We start from the raw sequence: 13,037 nt of genomic DNA, 5'->3' as shown, positions 1-13,037 counted from the left end.
CGGATCTAAAAATCGATAAATGTTCGATTCTTGTTTTGTTCATGTCTATCGTTGAATTAATTTTTTAGTTTGTTCATGTGTTTTGTTTATTTAATTTTCATATTCAAATGGAAATTTAATTAATTGTTTTTCATGTTTATTTCATGTTAATTTTATTTATTTTTGTAAAAAGGAATTTTTAGTTTAATGTTTGTCAGATTCAAATTGAAATTTAATTGATTATTTCTTCAATTTGTTTCATGTTGTTATGTATTTTCCAGAAATTACTAATATTGTTTGAATCATTTAATCCGTCATGTTTGTTATTTAAAAATAGATTTAATTCATGTTCATCTTTGTTTGAAGTTCATTTTTAATCCAGTAATTTAATGTGAGTTTATGTTTTTGATTTGTTGATTTAGTTTGAATCATGTATTTTGTTGTTTGTATTGTTGTCTCTTTGCTCATTCATTTTTGGTCTAAGTTAACCAGGATTGGTTCCCAATATGGTTAACTTATTTCCATTAATTTGAATTTGTTGTTCATCTGTGTTCATATGATTTGTTGTTGAATATTATTGAGAAATTGGTCATATTGGCTATATTTTGGTTAAGTTTGATTAATTGATTGTTTAGAGCTGATGGGGGTAGTTGGATAAATTGCAGTACGTTCAGGGGTAAAAATGGTAATTGCAATAAGGTCGGAGGGATAGTTTGGGAATTGAGCATTTTTAATAATTCTTTATGTTAAGCATGTGGGACAAAATATAATGGGGTTTGAGTGATATAATTATTTAATATAATGTGGGACAAGACATAGTGTGGTGGAGTGGGTATAATGTGATTATTTATGTTAAGCATGGGGGACAAGGGTTTAAAATAAAGAAAACATTAAGTAGTGGGGACAAAGCATGCAATTGAGAGAATATTTGGGGTTGGGGATTCAAGACTAGGGTCTTGTTATAAATAGAGTCATTTGACACATTCTAAAGGGACTTGAACAAAAAAAAAGAACGAAGACTTGAGAAAAAATCTTAGACTGAACTTGAAAGATTTTTGAGGATTATTTTGAGAGAGGAAGACATTCCGAAAATCCCAAGAGTGTTAAAGAGTTTAAAAAAAAAGAAAACAAAAACAAAGGGAGAAGTGAGTTTAGTTTCGGGTTTAATACGCGCGTGGTTTGTTGCTGTTTAGTTTGCTTACAAACTTTTGGGTTTATTCTATTGAGTTGGTCGGTTTTTCCTCAAAGTTTTCTGGGCCTTGAATCTGATTCGAATTTGTTGCTGTTGGGTTGTTGTTGTTGCTGTGTATTTACACTACTGCTGCTTCTACTGATCTTCATCGTCTTTCCTTGCTTTCCCAAATACCAGGTACACAAACTGATACACTAGTTCATCTTGTAAGCCACTCGAGGCATGAATGCAAACAAATGAGAAAGATTTGAAGTCGTAATTTAATGTAGTCTTTTCTTTCTTTTACTGTCTGTATGTAGAATGTTCTATGCGTTGCCATGCAAACTTCCTTAAACAACTCACTTTTGAAACTTAACCATAATAACTCGAAAGTATGTAAATCAAGTAGGACCTTATATTCATTTATTTTAGAAAATAGAAAATGTAGTCATGCTAAGATTATCCTTTTAAAAATAATGAGACGAGCCTCGCCAAATAAAAATGCAAATTGCGGGGCCCTCAATAATTGATCATAATAAATACTTAGAATTTGGGATGGACTGTTTAGTGAATTTCACTGCCTTCCCCAAAGATAATAACGCGTTAGACTCTTTAGGCGCGACTTAATTAAATTACATTCTTAAATTCGGGTGCGCATTTATGTGACCCAAATTCAAATCTCAATGGAGTCGAAATGTGTTAACAACTACGGGTGCATTGATTGTGATGTGGTTCGAGATGCATTTTCACGACGTTGCAATTCTATAAAAAATAAATGATAATAATAAAAGCGGTTTAAACTTAATAAAAATACATAAGTCACAACATGTATTTAAATCAGATATTTAGCCATTATAACAATTTAAGTGACCGTGCTAGAACCACGGGATTCGGGGGGCCTAACACCTTCCCTCGGGTCAACAGAATTCCTTACTTAGAATTTCTGGTCGCAGACTTCATTTGGAAAGTCGAATATTTTCCTCGATTTAGGATTCAAGATAAACCGGTGACTTGGGACACCAAAAGTCAAACCTTTCCCAAGTGGCGACTCTGAATTAAATAAATAATCCTATTTCAAATATTGTCACTTAAATTGGAAAAACTCCCTCGCGCATTTTACCCTTCGGGGCGGGCGCACAAAAAGGAGGTGTGACAAGTGTTAAAGTAGAGTAAACATGGCTGAGTTATGAAAAACGGTAGAATATAGCAGGACTGAGTTCAAGTATAAAGTCAAAACAGTGAGGAAATATTAATAAAAATCCCCTAAGGGTTCAAATAGTTGGCACGAAGCCCAAATATGGCATTCAGCCCAAAACATGATGATAACAAATAGTTTTCAGTCAAATATACGGTAAAACAGTCATTCGGGACAGACTAAGTCACAATCCCCAATAGTACACGACCCCACGCTCGTTATCTAGTGTGTGTGTGTCACCTCAAAATAGCACAACGATGTACAAATCCGGGGTTTCATACCCTCAGGACATCCTTTACAATCATTACTCACCTCAATCTGGTCCAAACTCTAGCCTGTGACGCCTTTGCCCCTCGAATCGGCCTCCACTCGCGTTGAATCTATCCAAAATCAGAATCATGACGTCAAAATATGCTTAGGGAAAGAAGCCCAAGCAAAAATAATCAATATACAACACAAATCCCGAAATTACCAAAACCCGACCCCCAGGCCCACGTCTCGGAATTCGATAATTTTTACATCAATAGATTATTTATCTTCCATGAGTTCATACATATCAAAAGTACTAAAATCCGACCTCAAATGGTCCTTCAAATCCTCAATCAAAGGTCTAAGTTTCCAAGCCCTAGTTTCTCCAAACTTTGATCCTTAAATTCCATTAATTACAAGCCTAATCCGTGAAATAATACCATGGAAATGAGTTTTAGGTCCAAAATCTTTACCTCAATAAGGTTCCCTTGAAATCCTTCTTCAAAATCGTCCAAAAGCTCCAAAACCGACTTAAAAATGGTGGAATAGCTCAAAAATTGCGAAGGAAACAATTTATACTTTCTAGCCTAGGCATTTTCGCATCTGCAACCCAATTCCCGCTTCTGCGGTACCGTATTTGCGGCTAATTAACCGTTTCTGCGGTTTTCACTAAAGCGACCAAAATCGCATCTGCGATGCGCAGGTGCGGTCCCATAACCGCATCTGTAGTTCCTTCCTTCCCAGGCATTTTCCTCTTCTGCGGCCCCCTTCACGCATCTGCGGCATCGCACATGCAGTCCCCAATCCGCAGGAGCGGAAATACCTGAACCAGAAAATCTACAGCTCACCAAAAATTCCAATCTTCTCCGTCAACCATCCGAAATCTCCCCGAGGCCCCCGAGACCTCAACCAAAAGTACAAACATATCTCATAACCTTATTCAAACTTACACAAATCTTCAAAACGCCTCAAACAATATCGGATCAACCAAAACTAATCAGATTCAAGCCTAAGTTTCCAAAATCTTCTAAATTTCGCTTTTAATCAACAACCCAAACAAACCACGTCCGAATGACTTGAAATTTTGCACACACATCCCAAATGACACAAAGGAACTACTGCAACTCTCAAAATTCCATTCCGACCCCTATATCAAACTTTCACCTACCAACCGAAAAACGCCAAAAATCTAGTTTCGCAAATTCAAGCCTAAATCTACACCGGACATCCAAAACACATTCCGATCATGCTCCTAAGTCCAAAATCACCTTCTAAAGGTCTCCAAACCATCGGAACTCACATCCAAGCTTTTTAACACATAAGTCAACATCGGGTTGACTTTTCCAACTTAAGCTTCCTCAAAAGAGACTAAGTGTCTCAAACCTTACCAAATCCTTTCTGAACCCGAGCCAACCAACTCGATCACTAATAGAACTAGTAAATAAAGAAATAAGAAGCAGAAATGGGGGAAACAGAGCGGTAATTCATGAGACGATTGGACGGGTCGTCACATCCTCCCCAACTTAAAAAAAACGTTCATCCTCGAACGAGTCAAGAATCATACCTGAAGCCTCGAATAGGTGAGGATATCTGCTCCGCATCTCCCGCTCGGTCTCCCAGGTAGCCTCCTCTACGGGCCGACCTCTCCACTGCACTTTCACTGAAGCTATATCCTTTGACCTCAACTTCCGAACCTGACGATCCAAAATAGCTACTGGCTCCACATCAAAGGTCAAATCATCATCCAACTGAACTGTGTTGAAGTCCAGAACATGAGACGGATCCCCAATATACTTCTGAAGCATAGAAACATGAAATACCAGATGCACACTCGACAAGCTGGGTGGCAAAACAAGCTCATAAGGCACATCCCCAATCCTCCGAAGCACCTTAAAAGGTCCAATTAACCGATGACTCAATTTACCTTTCTTCCCGAATCTCATAACACCCTTCATGGGTGAAACCTTCAACAGAACCTTCTCACCAACCATGTAGGACACATCTCGAACCTTCCTGTCAGCATAACTCTTTTGCCGCGACTGTGATGTAAGAAGCCTCTCCTGAATTATCTTTACCTTTTCTAAAGCATCCTGAACCAAGTATGTCCCCAATAGCCTAGCCTCACCAGGATCAAACCAACCAGCTGGAGATCTACACCACCTCCCATACAAAGCCTCATATGGGGCTATCTGAATACTCGACTGGTAGCTATTGTTATAAGCAAACTCTGCGAGCGGTAGAAACTGATCCTATGACCCTCCGAAATCAATGACATAAGCACACAACATGTCCTCCAATATCTGGATAGTGCGCTCGGACTTTTCGTTCGTCTGAGGGTGAAAAGTTGTGCTCAACTCTACCTGAGTACCTAACTCTCGCTGCACAGACTTCCAAAATTGCAAAGTAAACTGAGTGCCCCTATATAAACTGATGGAAACTGGGACACCATGCAAACGAACAATCTCCCAGATATAGATCTCTGCCAACCGCTCTGAAGAATAGGTAATATACATAGGAATGAAGTGCGCAGACTTGGTCAGACGATCCATAATCACCCAAATAGCATCGAACTTCTTCAGAGTCCGTGGAAGTCCAACTACAAAGTCCATAGTGATCCGCTCCCACTTCCACTCTAGAATATCCATCCGCTGAAGCAAGCCACCCGGTCTCTGATGCTCATATTTCACCTGCTGACAATTGAGACACCGAGCTACAAATCTCACAATATCTTTCTTCATTCTCCTCCACCAATAATGCTGCCTCAAATCCTGATACATCTTCACGGCACCCGGATGAATGGAATACCGCGAGCTATGGGCCTCCTCCAGAATCAACTCCCGAAGCCCATCCACATTGGGCACACATATCCGGCCCTGCATCCTCAACACCCCATCATCACCAATGGTCACATCTCTGGCATCATCATGCTGAACTCTGTCCTTAAGGATAAGCAAGTGTGAATCATCATACTGGCGCTCTCTGATGTGATCATATAAGGAAAATCGAGAAACCATACAAGCCAATACCCGACTGGGCTCCGAAATATCTAACCTTACGAACCGATTGGCCAAGGCTTGAACATCAACTGCAAGAGGTCTCTCCCTAATTGGAATATATGCCAAACTCCCCAAACTCACTGCTTTTCGGCTCAAAGCACCGACCACCATATTGGCCTTCCCCGGATGGTACAATATAGTGATATCATAATCCTTTAGCAACTCCAACCATCTTCGCTGCCTCAAATTAAGATCCTTTTGCTTGAACAAGTGCTGGAGGCTATGATGATCAGTAAAAACCTTGCAAGACACACCATACAAGTAATGCCTCCAAATCTTCAACGCATGAACTATGGCAGCCAACTCCAAATCATGAATGAGGTAGTTCTTATCATGGGGTTTCAACTGACGAGAAGCATAAGCAATAACTCTACCCTACTACATCAATACACACCCAATGCCAACTCTCAAAGCATCATAATACACGATATATGAACCTGAAGATGATGGCAATACTAACACTGGAGTTGTGGTCAAGGCTGTCTTGAGCTTCTAAAAGCTCTCCTTACACTCATCCGACCATACAAATGAAGCACCCTTCAGAGTCAACTTGGTCAAGGGCGATGCGATAGATAAGAATCCCTGAACAAACAGGCAAAATAGCTAGCAAAACCAAGAAAGTTGCGAATCTCTGTGGCTGAGGATGGTCTGGGCCAACTCTGAACCGCCTCTATCTTCTTCGGATCAACCTGAATACCCTTGCTGGACACCACGTGTCCTAAGAAAGCCACTGAACTAAGCCAAAACTCACACATGGAGAGTTTTGCATAAAGCTTCTCCTCCTTCAATCTCTGTAACACAACTCTCAAATTCTCCGCGTGCTCCTCCTGACTACGCGAATATACCAAAATATCATCAAATGAAGACTATGACAAACGAGTCGAGATAAGGCTGGAACACGCTGTTCATCAAATGTATGAATGCTACTAGGGCATTGGTCAACCCAAAAGACATCACCAAGAACTCATAATGATCATATCGGGTCCTAAAAGCTGTCATAAGAGTATCCGAGTCCCTGATCTTCAACTGGTGATAACCTGAACGGAGATCAATCTTGGAGAACACTTTTGCTCCTTGAAGTTGGTCGAATAAATCATCAATGCGAGGCAAAGGAAACTTGTTCTTAACTGTTACTTTGTTCAATTGCATATAATCAATACATATCCTCATAGTGCCATCTTTCTTCTTCACAAATAGAACTGGCACACCCCAAGGTGACACACTAGGCCGAATGAACCCCTTATTGAGGAGTTCCTGAAGCTGCTCCTTTAACTCCTTCAACTTCGCTAGTGCCATACGATATGACAGAATAGAAATGCATTGCATTCCCGGCACCAGGTTAATACCAAAATCAATATCCCAGTCCGGTGGCATGCCCGACAAGTCTGTAGGAAACACATCGGGAAAATCCCTCACAATTGGTATAGAATCAATACTGGAGTCCTGCATCGACATCCCTCACAAAGGCTAGATACGAAAGACAACCCTTCCCAACCATACGCTGGGTTTTCAAGAATGAGATTACTCTACTAGGAACATAATCAGTCAAACCTCACCACTCAATCCATGGCACACCCGGTATCGCCAATGTAACTATCTTAGCATGACAGTCCAGAATAGCACGACATGGAGATAACCAATCCATGCCCAAAATGACATCGAAATCCACTATACCCATTAATAAAAGATCCACTTGGGTATCCAGACCCCCAATAGTCACCACACACGACCGGTACATATGGTCTATAACAACAGTATTGCCCACCGAGGTAGATACATGAACAGGTAAAACAAGAGACTCACGGGGCGTACCCAAATAACGAGCAAAGTATAATGACACATAAGAAAAGGTGGAACCGGGATCAAATAATACTGAGGCATCTTTGTGGCAGACTTAAACAATACCTATGATAACAGTATCTGAAGCAATAGCATCGGGTCTACCTGAAAGTCCATAGAAACGGGCCTGACCGCCACTTGAGCGACCTCCCCCTCTAGGGAAACCCTTAGCTGACTGACCTCCACCCCTAGCTGGCTGGGGGTAGTGGTGAAGTAACTGGCGCTGAAGCCGATGACTGACCCCTCTGCTGAAATGAACCTGCAAGACGAGAAGGACACTACCTCCACATATGACCCATCTCTCCACACTCATAACAATCTCCCAGGTGCTGGAGAAGGGGACTGAAGGGAACTCCTAGCACCGGAGTGACTAGCAGATACACCTGGCATATAAGAGCCCTGAAATGATGAAGCACGAGATGAACTCTAAGCTGGAAGGGCATTAAGTGATGACTGGCCTTGATGAGAACTATGAGAACCGTGACCCGATGATGCCCCACGATAACCTGGCTGAGCTGGCTGATCTTGCCTAAATGGATGGCCTCTGCCGTGCTAAAACTGACCTCTCGACGGAGCACCACTATAACTACTAGACCCTCGAGGCCTCTTGGCCTCCCCCTCCTCTCGCTCCTGGCGACGAACAAACTCAATCTCCCAAGCAATGTCTACAACCTCCTCAAAGGTAGCACCAATCACCCTCTCCTTGGTTATGAGAATACAAAGCTGATAAATGAGGCCATCAACAAACCTCCTAATACTCTCTATCTGTCGGAACCAACCAAATATCATGACGAGCTAACTCGGAGAACCTCATCTCATACCGCGCCACAGTCATCTCTCCCTGATGCAACCACTTAAACTCCCTACATAGTTCCTCTCTGCGAGACTGCGGCACATACTTCTCTATAAAGAGAACGGAGAACTACTGCTAGGTAAGGGGTGTTGCACCAATAGGCCTACGCCTCTCAAAAGTCTCCCACCAAGTGAAGGCAGCTCCCGAAAACTAATAAGTAGTGAAAGCGACCCCGCTGGTCTCCAGAATACCCACTGTACGAAGCATCCTCTGACACTAATCTAAAAAACCCTGGGTATTTTCGCCCTCTGCACCGTTGAAGGTCGGAGGCTGAAGTCTATCAAACCTCTCCAACCTACGCTGCTCGTCCTCTAGCATGGCAGGAAGTACATAGTCTTGAGCAGCTGCAACCGAGTGGGCTAGATGCTCCCCCGGTGTTTGAAGTCCCTGCACGACCTGCTTAGGTGTGCGAGTGGCGGGAGTGTGATTGCCTCCCCGGCCTGAGAAGTAGCTGCGGTTGTAATGACTGAAACCGCCTGAGCTAGGCCAGTGCAAATTAATAGCATCAGAGCCAAGGCCTCCTGAAGACCCGGAATCACAATGGGCGCAACTGGTGTCTGAGCCGGTGCTGCTGAAGCGTCCACAACTGGGACCTAATCCTGAACTGGGGCGGTTGGTGGATCTGTAGGTGCTGCCCTAGCTTCTGTGCAGGCCACACCTCTACCCCTAACGCGACCATGACCACGTCCTCGACCTCTAGTGGCCATAGTTGGTGGTACTGGTGGTCGTCCATCCTGGCCGGTAGCGCGTATCCTCAGTATCTGTGAGAGAATAGACTGACAAAAGTTTAGTACTCGGATCAACAAATTTGCAAAACAAGAATCTCAAGAATATGAAGTGTTTCCTAAAGGTTCTGCAGCCTCTCAAGGATAAATACAGAAGTCTCCGTACCGATCCACGAGACTCTACTAAACCTGCTCATGACTCGTGAGACCTATGTAACCTAGGCTCTGATACCAACTTGTCACAACCCCAAAATCGGACCCGATCGTGATAGTGCCTCTTATGAAGACAAGGCTAACCGACTCTTTCCCATTTCAGTTTTAAACAATTACAATAAAGAATTAAGTCATTAAACATATTAAAACCCCAAAAATACGGTGAATAATTCAATTTGCGGAATACAAAACCAACACAACTCGATACCGGGGTGTCACTAGTCATGAGCAACTACAAATCCGGATAAATGCAAGAAGGGTCTACATAGCCCAATACAGGTCGAAAATAGAGAAAGATAAGATAAGGAAAGAAGCTTTGGGCTGCGAACGCCGGTAACTACCTAGAGAATCTTAGAATCCGCCCGAGCTGGAAAGATCAACACTCGCTAGCGGGATCAGCAACACCTGAATCTGCACACGGGGTGCAGGGAGTAAAGTGAGTACTCCAACTCAGTGAGTAATAATCATAAATAAAGACTGAAAGCAAGAAATCACGTAAGGCATATTATAGGCTATAAGGAAGTAGTAAAAGCCCGTAAAGCAGTGAAGCTGTAAAGATGTGAAAAATCATTTCAATTCAGTTCAAACTTCATGAAACACCTTTTTAACAATTAAGCAGGTAAATGATAGACAAATAAGATAGATAAGCACATAAAGGATTGCCCCTTGGGCACAATGTCAACAATACCAGCCCCTCGGGCTATATCTCACATCACAATGGGTACCTGCGCTCATTGGGGGTGTGCAGACTCCTGGAGGGGCCCCTTACGGCCCAAGCGCAATATCAAGCCATCTCGTGGCATCATCACTAGGCTCTCGACCTCATATCAACAAGCCACCTCGTGAAGTGCATATCTCAGGCCCTCAGCCTCATAATCATAATCAGTGTTTCCTCACAACATAGGCCCTTGGCCTTACTCAGTCACAACATAGTCTCACAGCCACTCGGGCAACAGTAAAACATAGTGCTCAGCCCAAAATATTATTTAAAATGTCATTTAAGTGTTAAAATAGAGTAAACATGGTTGAGTTTTGAAAAATGGTAGAATATAGCATGACTGAGTTCAAGTGTAAAGTCAAAAGAGTCAGGAAATATCAATATAAATCCCTTAAGGGTTCAAATAGTTGGCACGAAGTCCAAATATGGCATTCAACCCAAAACATGATGATAGCAAATAGTTTTCAGTCAAATACATGGTAAAATAGTCTTTCGAGACGAACTAAGTCATAATCCCCAATAGTGCATGACCCCACGCTCGTCATCTAGCGTGTGCGTCATCTCAATATAGCACAATGATGTGCAAATATGGGGTTTCATACCCTCAGGACATCATTTACAATCATTACTCACCTCAATCTGGTCCAAATTCTAGCCCGCGATGCCTTTGCCCCTTGAATTGGCCTCCACTCATGTCGAATCTATCCAAAATCAGAATCACGATGTCAAAATATGCTAAATGAACGAAGCCCAAGCAAAAATAATCAATATACAACACAAATCCCGAAATTACCAAAACCCGACCCCTGGGCCTACATCTCAGAATTCAATAACATTTACATCAATAGATTTCTTATCTCCCCACGAGTTCATACATATCAAAAGTTCTGAAATCTGACCTCAAATGGTCCTTCAAATTCTCAATCAAATGTCTAAGTTTCCAAACCCTTGTTTCCCCAAACTTTGATCCTTAAGTTCCATTAATTACAAGCCTAATCCGTGAAATACTACCATGGAAACGAGTTTGATGTCCAAAATCCTTACCTCAATGAGGTTCCCTTGAAACCCTTCTTCAATATCGTCCAAAAAGCTCCAAAGCCGACTTAAAAATGGTGGAATAGCTCAAAAATTCCGAAGGAAATAATTTATACTTTCTAGCGTAGGCATTGATTCCCGCTTCGGTACTGCATTTGCAGACAATTAACTGCTTCTGTGGTTTTCACTAAAGCGACCAAAATCACATCTGCGATGCTCACTTCGTAGCTGCGCATTCACAGGTGCGGTCCCGCAACTGCATCTGTGGTTCTTGCCTTCCCAGGAATTTTCTGCTTTTGCGGCCCCCTTCACCCATCTATGGCATCGCACCGGCGGTCCCCAATCCGCAGGTGCAGAAATACCAAAAGCAGAAAATCTGCAACTCACCAAAAATTCCAAACTTCTCCGTCAACCATTCGAAATCACCCCGAGCCCCCCAAGACCTCAACCAAAGGTACAAATATATCCCATAACCTTATTCAAACTTATACAAATCTTCAAAATGCCTCAAACAATATCGAATCAACCGAAACTCATTGGATTCAAGCCTAAGTTTCCAAAATCTTCCGAATTCTGCTTTTGATCAAAAACCCAACCAAACCACATCCGAAAGACCTGAAATTTTGCACACACATCCCAAATGACACAACGGAGCCAGACCTCCAAAACATATTCCGATCACGCTCCTAAGTCCAAAATCACCTCCCGAAACTATCTGAACCATCAGAACTCACATCCGAGCCCTTTAACACATAAGTCAACATCCAATTGACTTTTCCAACTTAAGCTTCCTCAAAAGAGACTAAGTATCTCAAACCTTACCAAATCCTTTCCGAACCCAATCCAACCAACCCGATCACTCATAGAATCGATAAACAAAGCAATAGGAAGCAGAAATGGGGGAAACGGAGCGGTCATGAGATGATTGGCCGGGTCGTCACACCGTTGTTGACATCATTAGCTGCTATATCTGACTTTTACTTAAGGAATAAACCAAAACTTGATAATAACAAATGAATGGATCAAATAAATTACACAATTATCTATTCCCCACGGTGGGCACCGAATTGTTTACCCATAAAATTGTACAGTTGAATTTGTAGCATAGTTTATACACAAGCGAATTGATTTGATCCAAAATGATAAATAAATAAGAACAAAAATAATATTAACAACTAAAAGTAAAGGAGATAACAAGCCTGACTCCAAACTTATCCTTTCCGAGAACAAGAATAAAAGCTATTGTAAAACCGTTCAATTTGAACGTAACAAGATAGTTGTTTATAACTTTTGAGTGCAAAATGTTTCATGTCCCAACAATGGTTGTCAATCCTGCTATTTATATATCTACTAAGGGGGAAAGATCCTAAAATCAAGCTCCTCTTGAAAGAGAATAAAAACGTCATTGATGGGTGCATAATGACCGACTTTGAATGCGAATATTCTCCATAACAACTGCTCATTAAATACTATCCAATGTTAAATCTTTGAACCAATATTATCGGTTATGCGTCACCTCACCCGGTACCAATTATTTGCTGATTTATCTTTTATATGTCTTCAGTTCCATTTGTCACCTCATCATTTGACCACCTATTATCAACCAATTTTACCACATACAACAACCATAACAAACTTTAAGAGCTTATTTTAGCATTGCCTGCAAGTTACAATACTAAAGATTGATGTCTTTGAAGCATAAGAAATACGTACGATGCTTGGAAAAAAAAAATTAATTCCTAAGAAATAAAACAACGACTTCCCGTTTATTCTCTTCAAGCAAATGAATCCAATGATTTTTATGCATATCACAACGACTCTACCTTATTATTGAAAATACAATGAATTTTCTTAACTACCCCAAATTTTGAATTATGTTTGGGTCGTAACAGTTCATTAGATCAAGCAAAGATGAGACATACAATTTTCAATATTCATCAAAAACTGAAATTGTTTTATCATTAACATAAAAGACCAAGAAAGCATCAAGAAATTGTGTCCTGA

The sequence above is a fragment of the Nicotiana tabacum genome, chromosome 1 (assembly GCF_000715075.1).
Source record: "Nicotiana tabacum cultivar K326 chromosome 1, ASM71507v2, whole genome shotgun sequence".
NCBI classification, from domain to species: Eukaryota; Viridiplantae; Streptophyta; class Magnoliopsida; order Solanales; family Solanaceae; genus Nicotiana; species Nicotiana tabacum.
This window is presented reverse-complemented; position numbering follows the sequence as displayed.